At 37.1% G+C, this 12,784-nt stretch overlaps 1 long non-coding RNA gene across 1 annotated transcript; it reads left to right on the forward strand.

The window, feature by feature from the left end:
* The first annotated feature begins 6,531 nt into the window (after positions 1-6,531).
* On the forward strand, positions 6,532-10,002 carry LOC133734249 (uncharacterized). The gene is made up of 7 exons (XR_009858164.1): positions 6,532-6,693; positions 6,781-6,836; positions 6,951-7,011; positions 7,102-7,140; positions 7,277-7,355; positions 7,980-8,082; positions 9,619-10,002. It is a non-coding gene; the product is annotated as an uncharacterized LOC133734249 (long non-coding RNA).
* Positions 10,003-12,784: the final 2,782 nt, after the last annotated feature.

Below are 12,784 nucleotides of genomic sequence, written 5' to 3' on the forward strand. Positions count from 1 at the left end.
AATGTAATCTCCTGAACTAAACTATATGTAGTGATTACTATGATTTCTATTTATTGATTTTAATGTAATCTCCTGAACTAAAGTACATGCAGGGATTACTATGATTTTGGGTTATGTGCTTTTTGGTGATCTCCTAAACTAATTTTCTATGCAGGGACTACTGATTTTTATTGAGTTCCATTTATGAGTGCAGTTGTGGTTGAGACTCGTAGTGAGTTGAGAAATGTTTTAGCATGTCATTGTAATGATAAATGCTTCCTGTCGAGAGGAAAGAAAAGTGATTTCTTGGGTGGTTGTTGAGATTACAAATGATTTGATTTGTCACGGTGGTGAATTGTATTTTTCTTAAAAAGAAAAGGATTTTGATGTTGGAATTAATCATTGTGTTGATTCGTTGTCCTTGAGTTAGAAATGTGTTTTGTGGTTATTTAGGTTTGCTCACACGAGTTTGTAAAAACTTACCGGGTTTGTTGTTTCAACCCGGTGCACTATTCCATGGTGTAGGGGTTGTTGTGCAAGTCAGAGTAACAGTTGTCGAAGCCTAGGTTTTGTTGATGTCGTAGCTTGGATGTAGAAGTACTTTTGGTTTTAGTCTTCTGCTGTGTAGTGAGTGTGGTGGATGCATTTACTCATTGAATTGTTATTCAGTTTAATTTGTAAACTCTTTGTAGTGTAATATATGACTCTAAAGAACGAGTCGGTATTGACATTTGTGAGCTTGGTTTGTTTTGTTGCTTAGGGTAAATGAAAAATTTTCAGAGTGTTCTTTTGGGCTTGTTAAGTTATTGCGTCTCTCATTCAAATTTCTTTATCGAAATTCGGGGTGTGACAGTTTGGTATCAGAGCGTAAGGTACATATTTGGTGATAATCAGTACTACTCGAGTGATGGCCCGTCTGCAGCGAATCCCTATCATATACTCTTCGTTATTGATATAGTCATTGGGTATGTGGGAGTGTTAGGAGTCGTCTTGAACGTTAAGTCGTCAGAGCATAGGTCAGCACTGTGAGTGAAGTGTAGGAGCTTTGTGTAGCTTCATTGAATTATAGTCTTTGAGGAATGGGAACCTCTGGATTGAACTTTGGTTAAGTCGTTGAGGATTGTTTCATGGAAATTATATCCTTTTACACAATTGTAGTTGTTTGGTTGGGGTCATGGTGTTTGACCTATGCTTGTATCTAATGTTGGTACAAGTATTTAACCGATAGTAGTTGTGCCTTCCTAAGTTGGATTGGCAGATGCTTTGGGTAGACTGTACTTATCAGGGGATAATTATCTTCTTTATAGTGTGGTGTCTTAGTGGAGCATTTTATTCAGCATATTATTATGTGTATAAAGTGGCTCCGAGGTATCTATGCAGACTTTGTGTGCGGTTTGAGAATGCTTTGCGGTGACGCTATGTTCGCTAGGTGATGGATCTTCAAAGAAGCAGAGCTATGGGTAGAGGCATGGTTTCCTCTTAGGGAAGTTCTATCTAGGGGAGGATGTGGTGCAACCTGTTTCGTTTATTGTTGAGGCAGTTGATGCTACTCGCCTATCTAGGCTAACTAGGGAGGTCACTAGACTGGGGGTAGTGGCATTTTAGGGTGGTACAGATTACTTGTTGGCCGATCAGTGGATTGAGAACATGGAGACCTACTTTGATATGGTCGTCTGTACTGGCATGGAGGAGAAGAAGACAACTACGTTTCCTCCTCCAGGGTGAGGTAGGATGGTGGTGGGATTTTGTGCAACTCTTCAGGGACATGTACTTTCCTGCTCCAGTAAGGGAGAGATTGGAGATTGACTTCATTACTCTAGTTCAGGGGATTATGAGTGTCGGAGACTATGAGGCGCGGTTCTCATAGTTGTATCGGTTTGTTAGGTCGATGGATCCAGTGTCCTTGGCTCGGAAGTTCCAGTGGGGACAGAGTCTGGTGATCAGAGAGAGTGTGATTCGTTTTCAGCTGCCTCTGTGGCACTTATCCTTGCTAGTGCTTTGGCATTTGAGTAGGAACTCCAAGCATCTTGGAAGGAGATGACAACTATGGGAGATTCCCAAGGAAAGTAGGAAAGGCAGTAGTGGAGAGTAGTAGTGTGTCAGGTACTCAAGGTGGGTCCTGGAAAAGGCAGAGGATTTATTAGCAGGCTTCAACTGGTGTGGCCGATTGAACCTATTTGACTGCACTCGTTAGGCAGGCAGTGCCGTGAGGTGTTTCGGACTGGGAGGTGCCTAACAGTTATTATTACTTTAATTTTAGTGAAGCATTGTATTTATGCACAGTTGTTATGTGTTTGGTTTGGCTTAGATGATTCTAGCTAGACCTTTGTGTGGCTTGACTTCATGGTGTGTTTTTGAGAATGAATTGTTCTGGTGATGCATATTTGATTATGTGGTGATGGGTTTTACCTGATGTCTGTATTTAAACTGTTGTGTGTGACTTCCATTCGTGGAGCGTTGTTGAGTATTGTGTGTTGCGTGATGCACCGTTCATTATTATGGTAGTTGAGATTCTCTGCAACCTTGAGTGTGTGTGCAATGCCATGTGATGATTTATGTGTAGGTTAGTGGAGGTTAAACCTTACTGGATTGTCTTTTGAGATGGTAGGACACTTGTTGAGTAGTGATGCATGATTTAATGCTATTACATGGTCTTGGTTGTGGGAAACTTTTGATGTGATTTTGTGTATGGTTTTGCTGTGGCAGGACCATCCAATTATTGATTGTTTTTTAAATGGCAGAGTTTCTTGTGTAGCTTCGGTGTATGGAAAGTTTTGTTATGATTTTGAGAATAGGTTAACTGTGAAGGAACAGTGTGTTGATGATTGAGTTGAAGTGATGTTGTCATTTTCAATTCTAAGAATGCTAGGGTTGCATTATCTTTGTATTGGAGCAGATACTGTTGTGACGACAGGATTTTGGACTGTCGTGTAGTCAGTGTGATGTGCTGCAGAGTTGTGACTCACGAGATGTTGAGTTACCACCAAGTGGGGTGGTGGAGTGTGATATTATGGGGATACTAGGTGTTGTACTAATATCAATTGGTGGATCTAGTCATGTCTTACTTCGTGGAGTGGAGACGGTTCTAGAAAGCTACGTGGAATTGCTCGAAGTGCAAGTGCAACATTTTATCAGCAGATTGTTGGACGGATTGAACGAGTGAATAAGGTGTTGGAGGTTGTGTTGAAGACATGTATTTTTAACTTCAACATGAAGTTAAGACTGAGGTCTGTTGGACCTATTGCGTTTTTGGTGAAGAGTGGAGATTTTGGCAATTAGGTTTGCCTTATCGCCTAGTATTCCTATTGTGCATAACATATTGATGTGCCTATGATGAAGATGAAGACTATGAGGGATACAGTGTGCTTGATCCAGCTGAGGTTTTGTTGCTATCATAGCTTGGATGTGGAAGTACTTTTGGTTTTAGTCTCCCGCTGTGTAGTGAGTGTGGTGGATGTGTTTACTCATTGAATTGTTATTCAGTTTAATTTGTAAACTCTTTATAATGTAATATGTGACTCTAAAGAATGAGTCGGTATTGACATTTGTGAGCTCGGTTTGTTTTGTTGCTTAGTGTAAATGAAAAATTTTCAGTGTTCTTTTGGGCTTGTTAAGTGTGGTGGATGTTCATTGAATTGTTATTCAGTTTAATTTGTAAACTCTTTATAATGTAATATGTGACTCTAAAGAATGAGTCGATATTGACATTTGTGAGCTCGGTTTGTTTTGTTGCTTAGTGTAAATGAAAAATTTTCAGTATTCTTTTGGGCTTGTTAAGTTATCGCGTTTTAGATTCGAATTTCTTTATTCGAAATTCAGGGTGTGACACTATAAATGATGTCAACATTTTTGGAGTCAATCATGTGATTATTCCTAATTCGTATCTTTATATATGTGTGTGTGTGTGTGTGTCCTATCCAGAGCGGAGCTCCGCTTTGAAACTAAAGTGCACATTTAGAGTTTAGTATCACTTTTCGGTCACATGTCCACATCTCGACCATTTAGTTTTTAGGTACTAATGTATAGATCACCTCTGAAAATTTTTAGTCAAATTGATGATCGTTAAGGTATCTAACTCGCTTAAACCAATGGACGAACTGAATCTGTCCAACTTGAAGCGTACTAGCTTTAAGGCAGTTATCAATGCCTTAACGATCATCAATTTGGCTGAAAATTTGGAGAGATGATCGATACATTAGTACTTAAAAACTGAACGGTCGAGATGTGGATATGAGACCGAAAAGTGACCCTAAACTCTAAACGCGCACTTTAATTTCAAAACGGAGCTCTGCTCTGGATAGGATATGTATATGTATGTATGTATGTATGTATATATATATTATTATTATTATTATTAAGAGAAGAGACTTTATTAGCCAAAACTAATTTTTTTACCTTTTCAACCCTCAAAGATTAAAATATCATGGATAACATTTTATTCATTAGGGACAAAAGTGTCAAAACATAATAAACAAAATAAAAAAATTTATTAAAAATATTTCCTAAAAGTACCCACTCATATAAGCATAACTACTACTCCCACACCCATCGTTTGTAGGCAATTTCTAGTTTATATTTAAGAGAACCCACTTTGTCAGCCAAAGTGGAAAGACAGTAGAACTCTTAGATTTTATATTAATTTTAAATAATTTTTAATAATTAAGTGATAATATGGTAAATAGTAAAATACAAATTAAATGAAAAAGAAAATAAATAAATTTTCAAACAGTTAACTAACAATGTTTACAGAAATCACCCATCATTCAGATAATCTCCCACTTGTTTTAGGAAATCATATATTGGGAGAGAATGATCTGTGTTTTCATTGATAATAGGGGCCTCTTTATATAAAGAATTACAAGCAGAGAATATAAGGGTGTGTGTCCTGTAACGTTTTATGAAACTATTTTTGTAATGCTGGATTGTAGAATGAAAACGGGGAATTAAACTACAAGTTTTAAAGATGTAAATACATGTTCGGTACAAGTATTTCAAAACTTGAAATATTAAAAACATATCTATCATTTCAAAAAAAAAAAAACTATATCTATAGCACTCAGTGTATACAATATGAAACTCTATTTTTTTTTTTCTTCAAAGAGAAAAAATCATTTTTAGTTTTTCCTCAGTAATCATGAAAGATTGACTATTTTGTTTGTATCGATTATGAATCCTTTATTGGTTGTTATGAGAGAAGAAACAGAGTATTGTGAAGGAGATTGAACAAGAAGAACCAAATCCCTCAATTTTGTTTATAAAATATATCATATGAAATTGGAAGCTCTTGAATCTCTAGTTCAAAAAGATAATTCAATCAAATGTACGTCTCAACCTTAGTTGTTAATCGTTGCCAAGAAATTTTGTTCCAAGAGATCTTGTATTAGATCGAAACAATGATATATGTGGTCGATAGTATATTCTCTACAAACTCTTAGTTTGGAGATCTCAACAATCTCCAAGTTTGGAGATAGCATGAACCCCCATAGTTCGGCTTAAGTCTTCCCACAAAATAAGAAGTGGGAGGTAGAAGAAGGGAGGTTGAAAGTCCTGAGAAAAGAAAATAAACTAAATTACTTGAACGCGGGAACTTTAATAAAAATGTACCTTGATTTAGGCTCGCCGGAAAACTTAACCGGGCTCTGGTAGGAAAAAGTGGCCGTCGGAGGCTGGTCGCTGGCCAGAGGTTGCCGGAAGGCTGCTAGAGTGCTTGTGCTCTAGGTGTGCGTGCTTGCGTGCTGGGCAGTAAGCGGGTGCGCGCGGGGTGTGAGTGGGGTACTAGGGCTGCTGCGCAAGGGCGCTGCAGACGCTGGGGCACTGAGGTGAGGCTAGGTTGGCGTGCGGGGCTGGCAGGCCAGGGGGGAGGGGTTTCAGGAAAGGGCGTGAGCGGGGGCTGCAGGCGTGGGCATGTTGAAGCGAGGTTAACGTGCACGGCAGGGGGGCGCAGGGGCGTGCTGAGTCAGGCATAGGGTGTGCAAGCAAGGCTAACCAGACCAGTTCAGAGCTTTTGGTGGCCGGTTCGGGACTTTTCCGGCCGATTCTGGTGGTTCCGCCGTCTGTTCTGGACTCTTGGGATTGAGAACTACAAGGTGTACAGCAGGGGAAGTTAGGGTTTGAATGTTATGAAATTAGGGTTTCATGGTTAGGACTTCGTTCTGATAACGTGTTTTAAGAAATTAGAAATGAGGAGAGAATGATCTGTGCTTTCATTGATAATAGGGGTCTCTTTATATAGAGAATTACAAGCAGAAAATATAAGTCTTACAAGGAAACTGAATCGTACAATGAATAGGATATCTATAAGACTAATCATATTATAACTTGGACAAGTCAGTGGAGTTTGAGCCAGACACCTAAATCAGATGTCCTTAAACACTATTTTTTTTTTCTCAAATAATTTCATTTTTTTTTCCTCAATAATAATAAAAATTTACCCATGCTGAGCATGTGAGCATAAGGCTAATTATATATTATTATACATACATCTAAAGCCGAATCACTGTTTCTAGCCACTGTTCATTCAACTATTCATTTAACAGTGAAGTGGCAGTTTTGCCCTCGAGCTGTATGCGGAGAGAAAAAGGCCCGAGTTTTCTTCTGTGTTCTAGAAGCCTATATCGACTACAAGCTTCGTTCCATTTTCGGTTTTGTTCTCGGATACAGACGCGGCGTGAAACGGAGTTATCAAGCGTATCGATCAAGCTCTCAGGTATAAAGGTTGGGCTGCAAACGAATAGGAGGGGTTTGGTTTTGAGAGCTTTTGAATTTTTGATTTGATTTAATATTTTTCGATTTTGATCGTAGGTCGCTGGGGTAGCAGAGAGAAGGGGAGAGATCTAAGATTTTCGTCCAAGCTTCGGGTTTGTTTTGTAAATTTGGATTTGGTTTCTTCCTGTGGGCTGGAAACAAATAGGAGGCGTTTGGTTGTTAAAGCTTTTGAATTTTTGAGGTAATGTTTTCGATTTTGATTGTAGGTCGTTAGGGTGGCAAAAAGAAGGGGAGGGATCGAAGATTGTGGTCGACGTCCGGAGGAAGGTTTGGGTTTGTTTTATGAATTTGAATTTAGTTTCTTCTTCTCTGATCGTAGCTTTTTCTGTAAACAATTTTTTGATGGTTGGCTTATAGGTTGAAAAAGAGTGGGGGCGTTTCTCAGTTCGTGTATAGGTGAGGAAATCCAAATTCAAATCACAACCATTAACAAGGGTGAAAATTTTGGTTGTGATTTTGCTTCTTAAACTTGAAATTTTTTGATTGAATTGTTCATAGATTGAATTTGTTTTATTTTATTTTATTTGTGTAGTGTGTGCTTAATCTAGAAGTTGTACATATTGAAGGAGCGGGGATTTGCTTAAGAATCATAAGCAGTTGTGTCTTTGAAGGTAAGTATGGGTCAATTTTTTTATACCAATATGTTTGCAATTAACTGTTATAATAGTCTGTTGGCCTTTCTGATTAAACACTGATGTTCTGTCCATATCCAGTAGTTGATTGGCTTTAGCCCTTATTAAAATATGGAATATGGGATGTGGTTTGTTGGTATACTTTTCATGGCTTTTGATGGTCTTATTGGTGAACAAAGAAGTTTGTTAATAGCCGCATTCTTTAAATTTAAGTCCAAGTACCTGTGTAGAGGTTATCATACCTGTGATTATAAACCGAATTTCAAGGCCAAGTTAGTGTTTAAAGATTTTCACCGAGTGTTAGAGCTTGGGACAAGTTGGTTCAGTTCTCAATTCCTCTTTGTTTTGATAGTCAGTCAACCATATACATTACTCTTTGTCAAGGGTGAAGACTGCATTATACTTGGACATGGTCTATGTAGTAGATATTTTCAATTTATGATTAGCCAACTTGGATCCTTATTTTCCATAAAAGATCCAAGTGATCTCCATTGTTTATAGGCTTGGGAAGCTGTAGACACTCTGTTGGTCACCATTTGTCCTAAACTAATTACATTTCTGATTTAATAAATGAACTTAATGTGCTTTTACTGGTGGATATAGGGCTGGTTGGATATCTCTGCGAGGTAGGCTTGGGTTCGTTTTGGAAGAGGTGTGTGCTGAGATTGTGATCGAGTTTAGGAGACGGGCTTTGGGAGCAAAAGAGGTATGTGTTTTGTTGCTTTCTCCAATTCTGTCAAGTCAAGGTTGGTGTTTTTTTTTCTTTTGTATTTGCAGATTTATCAGAAGAAAAAGGAAGAATTATGAATAAGAGAAAATTTATAATGAGCTTATTGTTTAGAACAGGTGTGTCAATAGTGAAAAGAAGTGTTACTGTTTTTGGGTAATCAGGTTTTACTTCAAATAGAAGAATGTTGTTCTGTTTTGGTAGAGCTGAAGTAGTTTGTTTTGTAGTCTAAGTTTAGAGGGAAGCAATGAAATGCTGGAGAATTGGATTTGGACATTGGTTTTTATTGAGAAGTAATCAGCTTAAATATTAGTTAAAAGGTGATATCAGGAGAGTCATTAATCCTTCAGTTTGTGATTTAAGCAAACTTTATTACCCGTGTTAAAATTGGCTTTCTAGACTTTGGAGTAATCAGCTTATTGTTTTCTACTAAAACTGTTGAGTTGTAATGATGTTCCTAATCTTTGAGCTTTGATTTAGGGCCTTGACCTTAGATCTATGTAAATTCAACATCTTTAATCAGGAACTGAAACTTTCAACCTGCATTGAAGAGTAACTGATGTTGATAATTATTAATTGACATTGTCTTGGTATTATTGGGTTTTGAGGTATTAATTAACTTATTGAGGTAATAAGGCAGAAGCTTTATTTAGCTGCGAAGGGTTTAGTATAGCAAAATTACATTTTGTGTGATGTGGAACATGACATTTATAGGTTTCGTTTAGTTAGTTTAGACTTGGCTATATTTGTGCTGGAACAGTATCCCCTATATCGAATTTGCTATATAAAGCTAATGAATTAAATCAACGGAATGTGCAATCTAAAGCTGCAGTAGTTGAACACAAACAACAGGTTAGGGTTGCTTGATTTAAGGGTTACTTGGTTTTGTCTGTAATAGGATGTTAATGAAGGGATTTAATGCTTATATGTCTACTTTTCTTTTAGTATTGCTGGATTGAAAGTACGATTTCTTAGGGTTGCTTCATTTGGTTCTTGATGAAGCTCCTTTCAGTTGTTTAGTGCCTATATATGGATGACCTTTAAAATGGTTAGTTCATTATTTGATTAATTATTTGTTAGGTCCGCTTGGTTGTTTCTGAGATTAAGTATATAGTTTCAGGTGATGGATTTGGTCCCTTGATTTTTCGTTGTGAGATGGAATATGAAATGCTAATATTAGAATGACCTAAAAAATATTCCCTGTTTCTCTCACATGGTTGACAAAATTGATTAGACTCCAGACTTTTCTATTTGATTTCCAATTAGAAATGGACTTTTTCTTTGAGTTTTTTTGCATATATGAATTTTCTGTTACTATAGCTTATTGGATTTTGGTAATGAAAACATCGCCAATTCCAACCAATGGACATTGTATCTTTTCTGGATTCTTATGTAAATATTAGCTCATGATTTAGGGAATGAAGTTATTTTTGAAAGAGTTTGATGGAATACACAAACAAAAGAATTGCAAGAAGAGACTCTCTGGCTAATTATATTGTTTCATCTATCATACAGGGTGCAGTGGAGAAACTTCGCCAATGCTGCCTTGAAGAAATTTGAGATTACAAGCATGGTGGAAAAGACCACTAAAGGTAGGAGAATGATGGAGGAATTACAAAGATACACTTTAATTCAGTTAAGAAAAACAAAACCCCCGCAGCATCGCGCGGGAATGATTATCTAGTTTTATATACTAAAGTAAAATGGGTTTGATACTATTCATTCAATAGTGACGGGACCATTTTACCCTTGCATTCTTTGGAATTTTATTAAACTAGAATGTGTTTGGTACTATTCATTTAATAGTAACCGGATCATTTTGGCCCTGCTTTCTTTGGAAATTTACCTGATTACTCTTGACAAGTGTCCGTCTTATGTGTTACTAAGTTGTTTCATAGGGTTTCTCTTCTTTGCTCCACCGAACGACATAGGTTGCTGCGCGATTCCATTTGTTTTTTTTTCTTTGCTCTGCTACGCTTTGTTTGTTTTCCACTTTTCCTTCACTTGCACTGTGAGAGACAGAGAGAGACATAGAGACGATTGTTCTTCTTCTTCTTTGCAAAAGAGAGGGATGGAGAATAGAAGAGCTTTCCATTTAAGAAAGAAGATCACGAATCTAGGTATTTGATTTTTGATTCGTTTTTATTTTTATTTTTTATAAGTTTCTTTTGATTTCTCATGCGTTGGTTTTTTGTTTTGATTGTAATACTTTCATACTAAATAGCACGAACAAGATGAATTCGAGTTACTTGAGGAAGCAGAACATGAATTGGGGGCCTTTTTTGTTCTCGCCTCGCAAAGAAAAAGACTTCTTTCTATGATGTTGTTGCTTTGTTTTAAGTTTTCAAAAACGTAGGCTTTTTTTCTTATGTTGACCTGCAGCATAAAAAAAATTGAAGAAAGGAATGCATTTTTGGTTGTTTAGGGTAATGGATAAGCTGCAATACTTTACTATTAATGTTGTTAAGGGTCTCTCACATAATGGTGATTAATAACAAGAATTTTATTCGATCTTACTTTCTAACCTCTTCATGCAGCATTGACAATATAGTTGGTATATCAAGTGAAGCTAATTCTTGAGGAGACATCAACGGTATACCCTAATAATACAAGCAGAACTAAGTTCAAGTACGATTTCTACCAGATTTTCATAGACTGATGCAATTTTCCTTCGCCTAACTTTTTCTAATATATATTTTATATAATTTGTCTTCATTTATAACACTTTGTGATCTTTATGTAATACTCTGAGCAATCTTTCAATTACTTTTGAATTTGGATGTGTACATCTTCTGGAAAGTATTATGAGCATGAAAGGGAGTCTCTTTCTGATAGCTATTAACACTTTGCGTATATGGATTTTTATGTAAATTTATAATGCTCGTATAAAGTTTAGCAAACAAACAAACTGGCGGCATCGCGCGGGAGAAATTAGCTAGTATTTATTAAGCGAACAAATTCTACACATTGAAGATGACGGATGACAATGGAATCTGAGTTGATGACTCTCATAGTCTAATGACATTGCACGAGTAGCCTATGTTACATGGAAGAGCTTGCTGTCATCAAATTGAGGGTATAAGTATTATATCGGGTTTCAAATGAATGTTGAGATACAAAATTTAAGAATTTTGAATTAATGTACCAAAATGATGAACAGTTTTTAGTTAAGAGGTTATTTCTAAAAAAAAAAAATTATATTGAGTTTGTTGTATGCATCGCAGTGAATTGAAATCAAATTTTCAATCGAACTTACTGCTTGACATAGGCTGCATAAAACACTCCTAATGTTGAAGACTGACTTTGGTTTCTCGTTCCCTTTTTTTTTTTTCATAGCAATTAAGGCTGGCCCTGTACCCTTCCAAAGTAGCTGTACTTGTTCAATATTCAGAGAAGAGGGGACACAAAGTTAATGCATTGTCAGATTTAGCAGATGTCAGCCTGTGTTAGCATTGCAGTCGATATAGCCTTTATTAGATAACTCATAGGCCCAGCATTATTCTGTGAAACCAAATCAATTGAAGAAGCTAGTAACAACCAACTGATTTATCAAAATTTATGGGCATTGAAGGAAATGGTAGAAATAGGAATGTTGGGTTTGGATGTATTTAAGAGTTTGTAGAATAGAGTCAACCATTCTGTTTACACACTTTATTTTGCTCGTACAAGACCGTTGAGAAAAAACTTAGTGTATGTCCTGAGAGTACAGTAAATTTTCGTATTACGGGATCAAGGATGTCATTCCGATTCTTGCTACAAGCGCCCAAGGGCAAGAATCGGTATTACGACGACCTCCGCCAATTAGAGAAAGTGGCCCGAAATCCAAATTTGCCTAGCCTACAAAAACAAGGAGTCCACAACAAAAGAAACAAGAACAATGTCTTCTACTGCATGTATTGTATTGTATACGACTATAGTACGTACCGTAGGCGCAATGAACTAGCCATGAAATCTACGTTACTTACCCAGCTGGCCATAGCTGCTGCCTCAATCACCACTCCACTCCAGTCGGATTTTTCTGGGCTCTCAAAGATGCCATCTCTGAAAAAAATCCAATATGAAATCTTACATGCACACAAGGACAAGTGCATCTTCTTGGGAGTCTCCTCCCAACTTGAACCATCACAATTCCCACCTACACCACACCCAACAAAATAAAATACCATTTTCAAAGAAAAGTAGGGTTTAGGGGAATGGGAATGGGAATGGCCGAATGGCATTGGCCAAAAGAAAGAATGGGAGTGACGGCCACCAACCAATACTGCCCCTACTAGCTAATAGCTAAAGAGGCTATGGGGTTCCTTTTTTTTTTGGGGTGTGAAATTCCAAGTCCAAGTTCAATGTGCATGCAATTGTTGACCACATTTTATCCTCCTGTTGCTCACAAGTCACAACTCTCAGCAAAGCAATAAGCACATTTTTTTTTTCGATGACAAAGCCATAAACACGTCTAATGCCTAAAATCTCAAGGAAATAAAATTTCTTCAATTGGGTACAAGCTATATATGCTTTTTGTGCTCTTCCATTAGCCAAGGCTGCCCATGCAAATTGAGCCACATCATATTCTTCACAAAAGTTGCAATAATAGGAAGAGAAATCTGAATATGAGCATAAATGTGTGCCCAAATCATATAGATTTGTTGCTAAAAGTAAAAGGTGAAGGAAAAACAGAACAAGAAAA

Source organism: Rosa rugosa, chromosome 2 (assembly GCF_958449725.1).
Source record: "Rosa rugosa chromosome 2, drRosRugo1.1, whole genome shotgun sequence".
Taxonomy (NCBI): Eukaryota; Viridiplantae; Streptophyta; class Magnoliopsida; order Rosales; family Rosaceae; genus Rosa; species Rosa rugosa.